This window comes from Gadus morhua, chromosome 19 (assembly GCF_902167405.1).
Source record: "Gadus morhua chromosome 19, gadMor3.0, whole genome shotgun sequence".
NCBI classification, from domain to species: domain Eukaryota; kingdom Metazoa; phylum Chordata; class Actinopteri; order Gadiformes; family Gadidae; genus Gadus; species Gadus morhua.
Window position 1 is genome coordinate 1,147,330 of NC_044066.1, and position 17,412 is coordinate 1,164,741.

Below are 17,412 nucleotides of genomic sequence, written 5' to 3' on the forward strand. Positions count from 1 at the left end.
AGGACCACATCATCTGCAAAAAGCAGTGACGAGATCCTCAGACCACCGAACTGCAACCCCTCCCCACCACGACTACGCCTCGATATCCTGTCCATGTATATCACAAACAGGATTGGTGACAAGGCGCAGCCCTGGCGGAGACCAGCACCCACTGAGAACGAAACTGACTGGCTGCCGAGAACACGAACACAGCTCTCGCTTTGGGAGTACAAAGATTGGATGGCCCTGAGGATAGACCCCCTTACCCCATACTCCCGCAGCACCTCCCACAGTTTCTCCCGGGGGACCCGGTCATACGCCTTCTCCAGATCCACAAAACACATGTAGACCGGATGGGCATACTCCCAGGCCCCCTCCAGGATCCTTGCGAGAGTGAAGAGCTGGTCCGTAGTTCCACGTCCGGGGCGAAAACCGCATTGTTCCTCTTCAATCTGAGGTTCGACGATCGGCCGAACCCTCCTTTCCAGCACCTTGGAGTAGACTTTACCAGGGAGGCTGAGAAGTGTGATACCCCGGTAATTGGCACACACTCTCTGGTCCCCCTTTTTGAACAGGGGAACCACCACCCCGGTTTGCCACTCCTTTGGCACTGTACCCGACTCCCACGCGATGTTGAATAGGCGTGTCAACCATGACAGCCCCTCAACACCCAGAGCCTTTAGCATTTCTGGCTGGATCTCATCAATCCCTGGGGCTTTGCCGCTGCGGAGATGTTTGACTACCTCAGTGACCTCCACCAGGGAAATTGACGACGAAACACCATCAACCTCGAGCTCTGCCTCCAACATAGAGGGCGTGTTATTCGGATTCAGGAGTTCCTCAAAGTGTTCCTTCCAACGTCCGACGACCTCCTCAGTTGAGGTCAACAGAGTCCCATCCTTACTGTACACAGCTTGGATGGTTCCCCGTTTCCCCCTCCTGAGGTGCCGGATAGTCTTCCAGAAACACTTTGGTGCCGACCGAAAGTCCTTCTCCATGGCCTCTCCGAACTTCTCCCACACCCGCTGCTTAGCCTCCGACACGGCAGCCGCTGCAGCCCTTCGAGCCTGTCGGTACCCTGCAACCGAGTCAGGAGTCCTCCAGGATATCATATCCCGGAAGGCCTCCTTCTTCAGTCGGACGGCTTCCCTGACCACCGGTGTCCACCACGGTGTCCGAGGGTTACCGCCCCTTGAGGAGCCTAAGACCCTGAGGCCACAGCTAGCCACCGCAGCTTCAGCAATGGAGGCTTTGAACACCGCCCACTCCGGCTCAATGCCCCCAACCTCCACAGGAATGCCAGAAAAGCTCCGCCGGAGGTGTGAGTCGAAGATACCTAGGACGGGGGCCTCCTCCAGACGTTCCCAGTTCACCCGCACTACTCGTTTGGGCTTACCAGGTCTATCCGGAAATTTCCCCCATTCCCTGATCCAACTCACAACCAGATGGTGGTCGGTTGACAGTTCCGCCCCTCTCTTTACCCGAGTGTCCAAAACATGCGGCCTCAGATCAGATGACACGATCACGAAATCGATCATCGATCTTCGGCCTAGGGTACTCTGGTACCAGGTACACTTATGAGCACCCTTATGTTCGAACATGGTGTTTGTTATGGATAATCCATGACTAGCACAGAAGTCCAATAACAAACGACCGCTCGGGTTTAGATCAGGGAGGCCGTTCCTCCCCACCACGCCTCTCCAGGTGTCTCCATCGTTGCCCACGTGGGCGTTGAAGTCTCCCAGCAGAACTACGGAGTCCCCTACTGGAGCCCCATACAGGACTCCATTCAGGGTCTCCAAGAAGGCCGAGTACTCTGAGCTGCTGTTTGGTGCATATGCACAAACAACAGTCAGAGTTTTCCCCCCTACAACCCTTAGGCGCAGGGAGGCGACCCTCTCGTCTACCGGGGTAAACTCCAACACCGCGGCGCTCAGCCGGGGATTTATGAGTATCCCCACACCCGCCCGGCGCCTCACGCCCTCGGCAACTCCGGAGAAGAATAGAGTCCAACCCTTATCCAGGAGTACGGTACCAGAGCTGAGACTGTGCGTGGAGGTAAGCCCCACCAGATCTAACTGATAGCGCTCCACCTCCCTCACAAGCTCCGGTTCCTTTCCCCACAGCGAGGTGACGTTCCACGTCCCCAGAGCCAGCTTCTGCCGCCCGGGTCTGGTCCGTCGAGACCCCTGACCTTCGCTGCCACCCATGTGGCTGCGCACCCGACCCCAACGGGTCTTCCCACAGGTGGTGGGCCCATGGGATGAAGAGAGGGGGGGTGCCACGTAGTTTGTTCGGGCTGTGCCCGACCGGGCTCCGTGGCAAACCCGGCCACCAGGCGCTCGCCATCGAGCCCTAGTTTTACCCTACTGATGATGTGTTGTTGCAATAGTAATCCTGCTCAGTACGAGTGGAACCGCAGGTAGCAATACTAATACTATCAATGTTTCTTGTATTTGTTTGCTAAAAGATCCCCTTTTAACCTTTTGGCAGGTAGCTGAACCTGCGGTTCCACTCGTACTGAGCAGGATTACTATTGCAACAACACATCATCAGTAGGGTAAAACTAGGGCTCTAGGCAAACACATGTATGACAAAAAAAGAGAGAGCTATCCGAAGTCGGAAAAAATGTGATGGCATGATATCCTATTGTCATGAGAAGACATATGCTATATGCTATATGCCTAGAAAGCTAAAAACGATATTAGTTACTCAGTTAAAGTGACTTTTTAAACTAAGTTAATTTATTTTCACACACACACAAACACACACCTCTGCATTGGGTTTCGGAGAAGCTGTGCAACACTATGTGTAGTTATTGTTGTTGTCACTTACCTCCGATGAATGTCTGCCTTACAGTGTGCATACAGGGCATGTACACCCCTGCTTGCATAATTAATTTCTTTAATGCAGAGTGTGCATTTAGCACATCCTTTTTTCTCAATTTTTTTTAAAAAAAATCTGTGGAAAGTTATGCTTCACTGAATTCACCTCAGTCGTGACTTCTAATTTTAGCCCTGACCACTTCTAACTGCACTTGCACCCTGCGTCCTGCTGCACAATAAGTGCATCGTTCTCCGATATTTCCCACCACTATCCTTGGGTCGGGCCGGGCCTTTGATCGAGCGTTTTTATTTTTATCATTGGTTTATTGGCCTAATCTGAGGAGAAATCTATGCCATAAACAGAAATATTATAGGCCTTTATTACACAGGTCTTCTCAATGCCGCGGAACGCTCCGTTCTTTTTGGTAGTAGTCCGGTGACTTGTTAACCCCAGCGTCTTCCGTTGCTAAGCGGCGTCACCGTCTTTGCGGACAATTTATAATTGTTGCTCTGCTGATCAACACTACGAATGCTAGTAACGAATAAATTGTAAAAAGGCACACCATGTGAAGTTATTTTTTTAGCTTTGGCAAGTAGCCGTGTAATAACCGGGATCATGTAGGCCTATAGAACGTCGCCGGTCATTATAGAAAATAAGCCCCTTCAGGGCGAAGCAAGACGCCTTCGCTGCGCGTCGGTGTACTGTTCGCCCTGTCGGGGCTTATTTTCCCGATAATGACCGGCGTTCTATACATTATCCCTTACATAGTTATTTAGCAGAGTAGGCCTAGTAACAAATGTGTACAAAGTTACATATGCGTTAAAATAAATGTCGGGTTGAAATCGGGCCCGGGCTAATAATTACAGTTGATGTGTCGTGTCGGGCCGGGCTCGGACAGAACGTGCACGGGCTCGTGCACGATGACCACACTGGAGATGCAATCGCCCAAGGCTTGAGGGAATCGCTTGAATCATGGGGACTTAAAGAAGAGTCGCAAGTATGCATCACGACACCACCGACAATGGCGCAAATGTTGTGAAGGCAGTGGCACAGAACGACTGGACCAGATTGCAGTGCTTTGGCCACCGGCTGCACCTCGCCATCCGTAGGTCTAAATGTTTTTTTTATTCTATTTTTAATTTACAACTACACGGGGCATTATCTCCACCTAATGGTTCATTTTACACTGTTCTTATATCCTTGTAAGCATTTCAGTCAGTGTACTGTAATAGGTGAGGATGTCTTTTAAAAACGTCTTTCTAAATATATTTTTTTCTGGTCTGTCAAGTTATCTTATATTTAAAAATGTTGATTTGTATACACAACCAGTGTGAATTTGCAATTATGCATGACAGGCTATTTTCTCTCAAAAATGATCAGGATGTGTGTACATAGAATAATTCCTAATCATTATCATTATTCTTTATATATATGCACATACCTTTATTCATTTTATGAATATATATTATTTTATGTTGTGTGTTCTCAAATAACATAAAATGTATGTGGATGTGTGTACATATAGAATATAATGAATTATTTATTTTACAGAGAGAAGTGCCAGAGAGCCTGTTGTTGAACGTGCAGTCGGCATATGTAAGAAGATTGTGAGTGTGTTTTCCTACTCATGGAAAAGGAAGAGAGAATTGGCTGATGCCCAGGCTGAACTTCGACTACCTCCTCACAGCCTCATCACCGAAACGCCAACCAGATGGGGCTCTCGCCAGAAAATGATCCAAAGGGTGATCGAACAGGAAAAAGCCATATCTCAGGTCCTTAGGGCTGAAAGGAAAACCCGGCACCTGGTGCCATCATGGCAAGAGATGGATGTTCTGGAGTCAGTGAGCAAGACCCTTGGCCCCCTGATTGAGTTCACTGATGCACTCTCCGGAGAAGAATATGTCAGTGTATCGTACCTCAAACATTTGCTCCATCTTCTCAACAACACTGTCCTGACTCCAGCTGAAGATGACACAGACCTGACAAAGGATATGAAGAAGTCCATCCTCAAGTATTTAACTGAAAAATACTCTGAGGCTGCCACAGATGACCTGCTAGACATGGCCTCCCTCCTAGATCCAAGTTTCAGAGCAACATACATCGCAGATGACAGGAAAGAATATGTAAAAAATAAAGCTGCAGCAGAGATTACGTCACTGCTGCAAAGACAGGCTAATTCTACCGAAGAACTCTGTATTCCTGCCACCAGTGCCCCTTCAGAAAGGGCATTCAGCATTGGTGGCAACATTGTGACCTGCCACAGATCTGCTCTGGAGCCAGAGACAGTTGACAGACTTGTCTTCCTTGCTAATAACCTGTAATACAACAGCCACTTTCAGAAATGAATGAGTCATAAGAAGGGATGTTAAATTACAATATTTGTTAAGCAAATGTTGTTTGTTTCTGTTGTACTATTGTTGTTTGTTGCACTATGTAGGCCTGTTCATGCTTTGTTACTGAAGAGCAGCAACTTATTTTTAATGTTGTGTTATGAGAGTTGTTTAAACATGTTTATTGTTTGGGGAAAAAGTTTCTCTCCTGCTGTTATTGAATTTAATATTATGCTGCTATATTTTATTGTTTTAAGGGTAAAAGCAATGAGGCCAAGTGAACATAGACACAATGTGCAATTATGACAGTTCTTGCAATACTGTTGCTGAAGAAGAGTCACTTACTTGGTTTCAACAAATATACCATTGTGGTAGTTTTATTTTGTTCAAGTTGGTTGATGGAAAGATACCTCCATTCCAGCTGCACTTGAATTCAGTTTGTATTTTAACTTTGTGCACCTTGATTATATTGTATTTCAACACTTCTGTATTATGTGAAATGTGTCCCAGTAATACAAAAGTACTGTAATAGCTGCCTAACCAGTATTTTACCAATTCAGAAGCATTTACATAGAAACTAAAAAATAAAATTAAAATACTGCGATATAATACCGTTACCGTCTATGCCTCAAATCATACCGTGATATCAATTTTGTCCATACCGTACAGCCCTAATTTGAACTTTAGTTAATCTAAAGGTTTTTTTCCCACTTCGTCAGAGCAGGCTGCAGGAATAATGAGAAATAAACACTATAATGACAAACGATGAAGACCTTGCCCTATTTAACGTGTTTATTACTGCATACGTAAGCACTTCTTATTGGTCACAGTAGTGAACAACTCCCTTATGCAGAAGGATTGAAAAACATAGGATTTGAAATGTCATACAAGAGACAACAGAAGAGGAAACACAGTAGAAAGAACGAAACACAGACAGAATGGCCTGTTCTTATGGTTTACCTTCTCTCTTTTACGTCCAGATGGTCATTGAGATTGATTGCTAGGAAGTATTTGATGGCAGAGCACCTAAGAGGGGGGGGGGGTGGTAGGGGCCAGATCTCTGGGGCCCCCTTACCCAGCCACTGGACCTCAGGTCCTGGAGCGCTGTGGGTCCGCTACAGGCTCCGTCTGATTGACACATCGTCAGTGTGTTAATGTGTGTGCATGTGTTTGTGTGTAATGGCATACACATGTTTTTGAATGTGTGTATGCATGTGTTTTTAGATTATGCTCCCATGGTAATGGTTGACTGCGCCATACCAACTTAAAAGAGGACATTGGCTGTACTTTATGAGGCTAAAGATACTGATCAATATACCACTATCTTGGTATATCTTGAGTGACTTATCACATGATCTTGTCTTAATAACAAGCCTCACTGTGTGCAGTCTGAAAAGTAAGGATGTGTGTGTGTGTGTGTGTGTGTGTGTGTGTGTGTGTGTGTGTGTGTGTGTGTGTGTGTGTGTGTGTGTGTGTGTGTGTGTGTGTGTGTGTGTGTGTGTCCCTTCAGATTGGGTCTAAATTTAGATCAAACAAGCCCTTGTTCATAATATATTCAATGTTTTCCGCCATTTTCTTCTTAAAAACCTCCTGCATTGGAATTGGCAGTATTCCCAGCTAAATAAGGGAATCACTGTGTCTCAAGAATACCGTTTCATTGAAGAGGATCTTTCCAAAATACACCTGCTGACTGTAAGACGTAAGCAAAATAGTATATATTTGCCAATAGGTTTGGCACGTTCACAGGTAAATTAAACATGGGAGAGAATACAAATAAATATTGATTGTCAATTGATGAAACCAATATAGAACACAGACAGACACTGAAAATTACGAAGGTATTGGGATGAATACAGATGGTGAAATTTGCATAGATCCAAAGGAAATAGATGTGAATGGCTGTACGCTGTTTGAATATTGTGCTTCTCATGGAGCGGGTGACACAAATTCTCATAATTTTTTTTTTTCTCATTTTCGTCCGCTTATCCGGGGTCGGGTCGCGGGGGGAGCAACTCAAGCAGGGGGCCCCAGACTTCCCTTTCCCGGGCCACATTGACCAACTCTGACGGGGGGATCCCGAGGTGTTCCCAGGCCAGTGTTGAGATATAATCTCTCCACCTAGTCCTGGGTCTTCCCCCGAGGTCTCCTCCCCACTGGACGTGCCTGAAACACCTCCCAAGGAAGGCGCCCAGTGGGCATCCTTACCAGATGCCTGAAAACACCTCAGCTGACTCCTTTCTAAGTAAAGGAGCAGCGGCTCTAATCCGAGTTCCCTCACGGATGGCTGAGCTTCTCACCCTATCCCTAAGGGAGACGCCAGACACCCTTCTGAGAAAACTCATCTCGGCCGCTTGTACCCGCGATCTCGTCCTTTCGGTCATCACCCAGCCCTCATGATCATAGGTGAGGATAGGAACGAAGATCGACCGGTAGATCGAGAGCTTTGCCTTGCGGCTCAGCTCTCTTTTCGTTACAACGGTGCGGTAAAGCGAACGCAATACCGCCCCTGCTGCTCCGATTCTCCGGCCAATCTCACGCTCCATAGTACCCTCACTCGCGAACAAGACCCCGAGGTACTTGAACTCCTTCACTTGGGCTAAGGACTCATTTCCTACCCGGAGTAAGCAATCCATCGGTTTACTGCTAAGAGTCATGGCCTCAGATTTAGCGGTGCTGATCCTCATCCCAGCTGCTTCACACTCGGCCGCCAGCCGATCCAGTGAGTGCTGAAGGTCACAGGCCGATGATCCAATGAGGACCACATCATCTGCAAAAAGCAGTGACGAGATCCTCAGACCACCGAACTGCAACCCCTCCCCACCACGACTACGCCTCGATATCCTGTCCATGTATATCACAAACAGGATTGGTGACAAGGCGCAGCCCTGGCGGAGACCAGCACCCACTGAGAACGAAACTGACTGGCTGCCGAGGACGCGAACACAGCTCTCGCTTTGGGAGTACATGGATTGGATGGCCCTGAGGATAGACCCCCTTACCCCATACTCCCGCAGCACCTCCCACAGTTTCTCCCGGGGGACCCGGTCATACGCCTTCTCCAGATCCACAAAACACATGTAGACCGGATGGGCATACTCCCAGGCCCCCTCCAGGATCCTTGCGAGAGTGAAGAGCTGGTCTGTAGTTCCACGTCCGGGGCGAAACCCGCATTGTTCCTCTTCAATCTGAGGTTCGACGATCGGCCGAACCCTCCTTTCCAGCACCTTGGAGTAGACTTTACCAGGGAGGCTGAGAAGTGTGATACCCCGGTAATTGGCACACACTCTCTGGTCCCCCTTTTTGAACAGGGGAACCACCACCCCGGTTTGCCACTCCTTTGGCAGTGTACCCGACTCCCACGCGATGTTGAATAGGCGTGTCAACCATGACAGCCCCTCAACACCCAGAGCCTTTTTCTCATTTCTGGCTGGATCTCATCAATCCCTGGGGCTTTGCCACTGCGGAGATGTTTGACTACCTCAGTGACCTCCACCAGGGAAATTGACGACGAAACACCATCAACCTTCAGCTCTGCCTCCAACATAGAGGGCGTGTTATTCGGATTCAGGAGTTCCTCAAAGTGTTCCTTCCAACGTCCGACGACCTCCTCAGTTGAGGTCAACAGAGTCCCATCCTTACTGTACACAGCTTGGATGGTTCCCCGTTTCCCCCTCCTGAGGTGAAGTCCTTCTCCGAACTTCTCCCACACCCGCTGCTTAGCCTCCGACACGGCAGCAGCTGCAGCCCTTCGGGCCTGTCGGTACCCTGCAACCGAGTCAGGAGTCCTCCAGGATATCATATCCCGGAAGGCCTCCTTCTTCAATCGGACGGCTTCCCTGACCACCGGTGTCCACCACGGTGTCCGAGGGTTACCGCCCCTTGAGGAGCCTAAGACCCTGAGGCCACAGCTAGCCACCGCAGCTTCAGCAATGGAGGCTTTGAGCACCGCCCACTCCGGCTCAATGCCCCCAACCTCCACAGGAATGCCAGAAAAACTCCGCCGGAGGTGTGAGTTGAAGATACCTAGGACAGGGGCCTCCTCCAGACGTTCCCAGTTCACCCGCACTCAGGGCTCCAGAGTGCGCCTAATTTGGGCGCACATGCGCCTAGAATTCGGGGTAGTGCGACCAAATATTTTATTTGGGCGCACCGGTGCGACTGAAAATGTATCTGGTATGATTATTATTATTTATTTTTTTACAGAGCAGTCTATTCATAATATTTTAATAACCACGGAAGAGGCAGCCGCAGTGAATGAAGTATTGATTAGACAGCGATTTATTAGACACCTAATAAACCGTTGGAACACGCAAGACCGGTAACAATAGCAACGCCGGTAAACAAACCTGCGAAGCCCAATCCAGGGGCCTGTACTACGAAGCTCGATTAGAGGATTAGCGAGGTATGTTGAGCTGAAAGCCTGGGTTAGCTGCACCCAGTGTTTCCCCTACCATTGTTCAGGCCTGGCGGGCCGCCAGGCCAACGAGCGCCCCCGCCAGGCCAACAACCGGCCAAAAAAAAAAAAAAAATTAAAAAAGAGAAAAAAAAAAATTAAAAAAAAAAAAAAAAAAAAAAAAATGCGGTGTTGCGCGTGCGCAGATGATGCCCCATCATAACGGACAATCTGACAGCATTAAGTAATATCATCATTAGCATGGCACCACCAAAAAAACGTAAAAGGGATGAAGGACAAAAAGGTATTTCAAGGTTCTTCCTAAACACGGTGCCAAACGAGAGTACAGGTGGGGAAGAAGGGCGAGTGACAGGTGTGGAGGAACAAGTCAGAGGGGCAACACTTGTCAGTGTTGAATCATTATCAACCTGTGATGGCTAAGCAAGTGTTTTATATGGAAATAACCAACAAATACTCCATCCCGTGAAAAATGGATAACAAATCACACTATCAGCTCTTACCACCGGGCCTAAAAAAAATTCTAGGGGAAACACTGGCTGCACCCAAATTAAAAATTTAGGCGCACCAGTGCACACAAGGAAAAAGTTAGTCTGGAGCCCTGCCCGCACTACTCGTTTGGGTTTACAGGTCTATCCGGAAATTTCCCCCATTCCCTGATCCAACTCACAACCAGATGGTGGTCGGTTGACAGTTCCGCCCCTCTCTTTACCCGAGTGTCCAAAACATGCGGCCTCAGATCAGATGACACGATCACAAAATCGATCATTGATCTTCGGCCTAGGGTACTCTGGTACCAGGTACACTTATGAGCACCCTTATGTTCGAACATGGTGTTTGTTATGGCTAATCCATGACTAGCACAGAAGTCCAATAACAAACGACCGCTCGGGTTTAGATCAGGGAGGCCGTTCCTCCCCTCTCCAGTCTCCATCGTTGCCCACGTGGGCGTTGAAGTCACCCAGCAGAACTACGGAGTCCCCTACTGGAGCCCCATACAGGACTCCATTCAGGGTCTCTAAGAAGGCCGAGTACTCTGAGCTGCTGTTTGGTGCATACGCACAAACAACAGTCAACCCTTATGCGCAGGGAGGCGACCCTCTCGTCTACCGGGGTAAACTCCAACACCGCGGCGCTCAGCCGGGGATTTATGAGTATCCCCACACCCACCCGGCGCCTCACGCCCTTGGCAACTCCGGAGAAGAATAGAGTCCAACCCTTATCCAGGAGTACGGTACCAGAGCTGAGACTGTGCGTGGAGGTAAGCCCTACCAGATCTAACTGATAGCGCTCCACTTACCTCACAAGCTCCGGTTCCTTTCCCCACAGCGAGGTGACGTTCCACGACCCCCAGAGCCAGCTTCTGCCGCCCGGGTCTGGTCCGTCGAGACCCCTGATCTTTTTTGCCACCCATGTGGCTGCGCACCAGACCCCAACGGGTCTTCCCACAGGTGGTGGGCCCATGGGATGAAGAGAGGGGGGGTGCCACGTAGTTTGTTCGGGCTGTGCCCGACCGGGCTCCGTGACAAACCCGGCCACCAGGCGCTTGCCATCGAGCCCTCCGTCTGGGCCTGGCTCCAGACGGGGGCCCCGGGCTTCCTCCGGGCCGGGTCACATCTCCTCTTCTTACGTTATTCATTGAGGATTTTTGAACCAAATTAATCCAAGCTAATAAAGAACCCATCCACTGGTTAAACCTGTCAGGCTGGTGAAATCCTGCAAGACTCCTTTTTTGTCTGTCATATTAGATTCTGGTAACAGTGCTAGCCTTTGGCTAATCTGCTTTAGATAAACCTAACACAGGTCATAACATCCATATCCCTCCTGAAGTAGTACAAGTCTCTTAAGGGACACATTGTGTGTATCGGCCCTGTTTGGATAAATAAGCATATGTGTGACAATCGTGTGTGTGTGTGTGTGTGTGTGTGTGTGTGTGTGTGTGTGTGTGTGTGTGTGTGTGTGTGTGTAGAGGTGTCAAGGAACAAAATACAAATACTTTGTTAACTTACTTAAGTAGAAATTTTGGGTATCTATAATTTACTGGAGTAATTATTTTTCAGCCTACTTTTTACTTCTACTTCTTAGATTCTCAGGCACTTATCTGTACTTTCTACTCCTTAATTAAAAAAAATGGCCTTGTTACTCCTATTTAATTTCGGCTTGTTTTTATTCCGCCGGCGTTAAAAAAAATACAAAGAAAAAGACCTATCCAGATATTTCGCGCCATCGGATAGAGTGAATTTGATTGGTTGGATGAGAATAGAAACATATACCATTCTGACAACCCAATTGGTTTATACGCGATCCATGGCACCTGCGCATGACCAGAGCCCGTCTACATTCTCTGACATGACAGAAATCACGCCACATTCCATTTCCAGCTACGAAATAGCAGACGTAGATGAGCGAAATGTCCCAACCTAGCACCAGTGAGGAGGTTGGTAGCCAAGAAGACCAGCCAAGCCTTCTACATCCCTGGCCGTTCCTGGAGGATTTTTTTTGAAATGGTTGGATGCAAAAACAACTCAGTTCTTACTCGTTACATCTTAAATTCCTGCAGTTATGCTTGGATACATACATTTACATTCCCAATAAAGGCTTTTGATAACATGCCTCTGAAGTTTGACTTTTTGCACCATTCCAATAGTTACAGGGAACTAGTCATCATATCTTCCGCTCCATGAAACACATGTTAATGCTCAGTAGTACACATGTATGGTTCTTTAATGTATTTGCATTGTACTAATATGCGTTCATTTTCAATGGGCATAAATGTGTCTGAAACAGGTGCATCCCAATTTTTTCAACATTAACATTATAGTCATTAGATGGCCTTAAGCAAAATGTTTTTTTGGGGGAAGTTGGGCAATGTGCTATAGAGGTGTGCTGTGTGTGTGTCACTAATTCATGGATGGGATAAATGCAGTGACCAAATTCCTTGTATGTGTGAGCATACTTAGCAAAAAGCTGATTGTAATTCTATAGGGCACTGTGGCAAACCCTCAGCTTTTGTCCTTAATGGCATTTTTTCCCCTTGCATTACTTTACTTTAATACTTTAAGTAGTTTTGAAACCAGTACCATTATACTTCTACTTAAGTAAAAAGCTTGAGTTGATACTTCTACAACTTCTACAGAAGTATCTTTAAACGCTAGTATCTCTACTTCTACTTGAGTAATGAATGTGAATACTTTTGACACCTCTGTGTGTGACACACAACCAAGATGTATAGCACGCAGGACGTGGTTCATAAACCTCACCAGTAGCCACATTGGCCATCAAAGGTCAGCCCCAATACACAGGAAGGCACTATAGCCGCAGGTAGTATCTAGCTAGGCTATATTCTAATACTTGTGTTCACCTGACGTTACACATTTGCAACAGTGCCACATTATCCTTTTGTGGGATATGATGAATAAAATAGAAATCATCTGGCATTAACATTCCAGGTCACAACGATGAATGTTTGAGGTTCTGCTGTGTTGGAGAGGTATATGGCACGTGGGACAAATACAAAGAATCAACACGTCTTATTGTCTTGTTTTCCTCTGGATTGTTAATCTGCCCTCCATCTCCATCTTCATCACATGTCAGAACTTCAAAGAATCATATATTATGTGTCATTCAAATACACAGAGCATTATAATGATATAATGACTCAGAGCCCTATACTTTAACGTAAGAGTGATAGAAGCAACAGGCCCAATACAGGCGTATACCATCATAAGGACGTCCACCAAATCTGGAGTACGGGGATGCAACTACGCTATAATAAACAGAAATAATCATATATTGCTATGAAAGTCAATATCATCAAAAGTGTCTGGCTCGCTAGACTCTAGTAGGTTAGTGTTAGGTTTGATGAGTTTTTTCAACTATAAATTTAAATGATCACAGATTAATATCGTCCAGTAGTCGTGGTCAGAGTGATGCCTTGTCTCATCAGCATCACTGTAACACATGGCTCGGTGCAAGATGTGAATCCTGTCCGAATTAGCAACAGTCGGGGGTCTGCAATAGGAATGGGGAGGTTGGGGGGCGGGTAAAGGAGAATGTGCTCCGACCAAAGACACATTATATGGGGACTAGAAACGACTAATTGCCGCTAATTACTGCTCGCAGTCAATAAGAAATCCTCTGTAGTCTCCTCGTTGTCGCCCTCGTATTTTCTCTGCTGAGCCCAGCCGGGTATGAGGTCGGGGTTACTTGCAGGGACAGCAGGTGTCTATCAAGCTCTATCTCGCATCTCCTCCATCGATCCGAGCCGCTAAGACTACGACCGATCCCATCGCACGACCATAGCAACCATACGTCCTATGTGCATTGTGTTTCATTTACAAAAACGTCCATCGCCGCTCCGCGACCATGCATCCGAAGCGGAGGCCATTTAAAGACAGAGAAGACGCTCCGCTTCCCAGATGTCCGGACGTGCCCGCTCTCCCTCTGCCCAGGCATGGCCACAGACAGACAATAGCACATCACGGCGGTGCTGGTGGAGGAGGTGAACACACAGAGTCTGCGCTCGGCTGAGGTCTTACCGTATTGGGAGGAGGCTGAATCCATCCAAGAGAGACACGTGAAATGGTCTCCAAACGCGTTCATACCACTACTCCCATCGATCAGGAAAGCCACATTGCTTCTCCGTTTGTGATGACTACCACGCAGCGTGTGTGCGAGCGTACAGCTCACTCACTGCTCGTGCACGTGGAGAAGAATGTGTGCTGCCGTGCCTGTGACGTAGGATGGGCGTGGCTAGCAGACACGCACACGCATGGTTGTACGGTGAAGCGCACTGGTTCACGTTGGGACCCTACGAGACGTATACGGTCTATCGACTGTCTGTCCCCCCCCCCCCCCCCCGTGCCCCAGACAGACCTGTCACCAGGTCCACAATCCGATTTTTTTCCATGAATGAATTATGAATGTTGAGTGAGTGTAATCTGATCGAGTCGACAAGAAGAAAGGCGGAAGGAATTTATACAAACAATAAATAAATATATTTTAGTACAATAACCTCAAAGTCTTCATAATTAATGAGTGTTTCAAATCAATGACACTGCAGTCAATTTAGCTTTAGATTGAATGCAAATAATTGTAGCAGTTGCCAAACTGAAAAATAAAATCACAAATGTACGCTCATAAAGAGCATGCCTACACAAGGCGTCCTAAATAAAATGTAGTAAAAAGCGATCTAATAGGATTTAAATCGAGTGGTGGACTTGAAGCAGGTGTAACGATGCTCTTAGCATCCTACGAGTAGGCCTACCCCTGGAATCCTCGTTAGCTACGAGCGTTTTCACGACGTTCGTTACCAACGATGCTTTCGAAAACTGTACAATGCTCGTACGACGCACTTCACGATCCTAGGCTAACGATGCTTTCGGGAAACTGCCCTGGGCCTCGATGGTAACGAACGTCGTGAAAACGCTCGTAGCTAACGAGGAATCCAGGGGTAGGCCTACTCGTAGGATGCTAATTAAAAAATTCGGAGCATGCAATAATACAAATTATTCTAAAGAGGTGTCAGAGACTCCGTGCGCAGCCCCGCCTTCCCCAGTGAACCAAGAAAGCCTGCGCCGTGACGAATGGGGGATTTGACCCCCTCGGTTTTACACACGTAACTTAACTTGAGATAAGAAGGTGAAATCGCCCGGCATGCCAAGCGGCGACCGAACCGGCTCGGCAGTGTAAAAAGACCTATAGCCAGGGTTCGAGTTAGGTCGGAGCCAGTGGGAGCTGAGACTGTGCGTGGAGGTAAGCCCTACCAGATCTAACTGATAGCGCTCCACCTCCCTCACAAGCTCCGGTTCCTTTTCACAGCGAGGTGACGTTCCACGTCCCCAGAGCCAGCTTCTGCCGCCTGGGTCTGGTCCGTCGAGACCCCTGACCTTCGCTGCCACCCATGTGGCTGCGCACCCGACCCCAATGGGTCTTCCTACAGGTGGTGGGCCCATGGGATGAAGAGAGGGGGGGTGCCACGTAGTTTGTTCGGGCTGTGCCCGACCGGGCTCCGTGGCAAACCCGGCCACCAGGCGCTCGCCATCGAGCCCTCCGTCTGGGCCTGGCTCCAGACGGGGGCCCCGGGCTTCCTCCGGGCCGGGTCACATCTCCTCTTTTTTCGTTATTCATTGGAGTTTTTACTCCAAAAAAAATACAGACTATTAATTATTATGACATATTTTGCCAAGAAATGTATTCTTCTGTTGTGGAAAAATGACTCCTCACCAACTATTACAATGTTTCAGGATCAGATAGGCCATCTTCTCCCACTAGAAAAACTGACTTTTGAAAAGCATAATAGGGGACAAATGTTCCAAGAACTTTGTAACATTCTTAGTACGGTACACTCTGGTACCGTACTCCTGGATAAGGGTTGGACTCTATTCTTCTCCGGAGTTGCCGAGGGCGTGAGGCGCCGGGCGGGTGTGGGGATACTCATAAATCCCCGGCTGAGCGCCGCGGTGTTGGAGTTTACCCCGGTAGACGAGAGGGTCGCCTCCCTGCGCCTAAAGGTACGGCCACACCAAACGCGTTACCCGCGTATCACGCGTATAAAATCTGCAATTTTTCCATAGGGAACCATTGGTTTACGCGCGTCTGAGACGCGTACACGCGTTACATGCGTATAAGCAACATTTTACTCGCGTTAAGGTACGGCCACACCAAAAGCGTTACCCGCGTATCACGCGTATAAAATCGGCAATTTTTCCATAGGGAACCATTGGTTTACGCGCGTATGAGACGCGTACACGCGTTACACGCATATAAGCAACATTTTACTCGCGTTAGGCGCGTATGAGGCGCGTATATATACGCGCGTATATATACGCGCGTACATATACGCGCGTACGAGGAGTTCAAAAAAGTGAACTTTTTACGCTCATACGCGCCGCAATAGCCAATCAGTGTTGAGCTTGACCCGACGTCACTGGCAGAGAGTAGTGAGCTTGGACAGAAGCATACGGCCGACATCTTTCTTTATTCTGTGTGGAAATAGTAACATAGTTACGCCATTAAATGCTTTTATGGAAACATTTTTAGCGAGAAATGTGCATTTTACTTTCATAATGTTCGCTCGGTGAATGTGAAGGATGTTTGGTTTGATAGTTATGACGAAGAGCGAACGCTCCGTTCACTTGCATGGACAGACTCTCTGGTTACTAAGCAACCTCAACGTCTTGGCGGACTATATATCTGCTGATCAACACTACGAATGCTGGAAACACACCAGACACACCATGTGAAGTTATTTAATCCGATTATTGTTATTTATATCCGAGATTATTTAATCTAACCCGATCTAAACTCTATCACCCAAACACGGCGGCGTTTGGGTTTCCTACCTCGGACTCCAGCGCAGCCATGTCCATGGCAGCCACGGCCGGCAACTTTCTTTATTCTGGGTGGAAAGAGTAACATAGTTACGCCATTAAATGCTTTTATGGAAACATTTTTAGCGAGAAATGTGCATTTTACTTTCATAATGTTCGCTCGGTGAATGTGAAGGATGTTTGGTTTGATAGTTATGACGAAGAGGGAACGCTCCGTTCACTTGCATGGACAGAGTCTCTGGTTACTAAGCAACCTCAACGTCTTGGCGGACTATATATCTGCTGATCAACACTACGAATGCTGGAAACACACCAGACACACCATGTGAAGTTATTTAACCCGATTATTGTTATTTATATCAGAGATTATTTAATCTAACCCGATCTAAACTCTATCACCCAAACACGGCGGCGTTTGGGTTTCCTACCTCGGACTCCAGCGCAGCCACGGCCGACAACTATCTTTATTCTGGGTGGATATAGTAACATAGTTACGCCATTAAATGCGTTTATGGAAACATTTTTAGCGAGAAAT

At 47.7% G+C, this 17,412-nt stretch overlaps 1 protein-coding gene across 3 annotated transcripts in view; it reads right to left on the reverse strand.

Annotated features, from left to right (window-relative positions):
* plppr1 (phospholipid phosphatase related 1) overlaps window positions 1-14,272 on the reverse strand; it is an 86,367-nt gene extending 72,095 nt beyond the window's left edge. For 2 of the 3 annotated variants that reach the window (XM_030342210.1, XM_030342208.1), the window contains exon 1: window positions 14,085-14,271. The gene's annotated coding sequence lies outside the window, so the exon portion shown is untranslated. Of the gene's footprint in view, window positions 1-14,084 lie in introns of all 3 variants that reach the window. The other variant, XM_030342209.1, reaches the window with a different exon arrangement.
* Window positions 14,273-17,412: the final 3,140 nt, after the last annotated feature.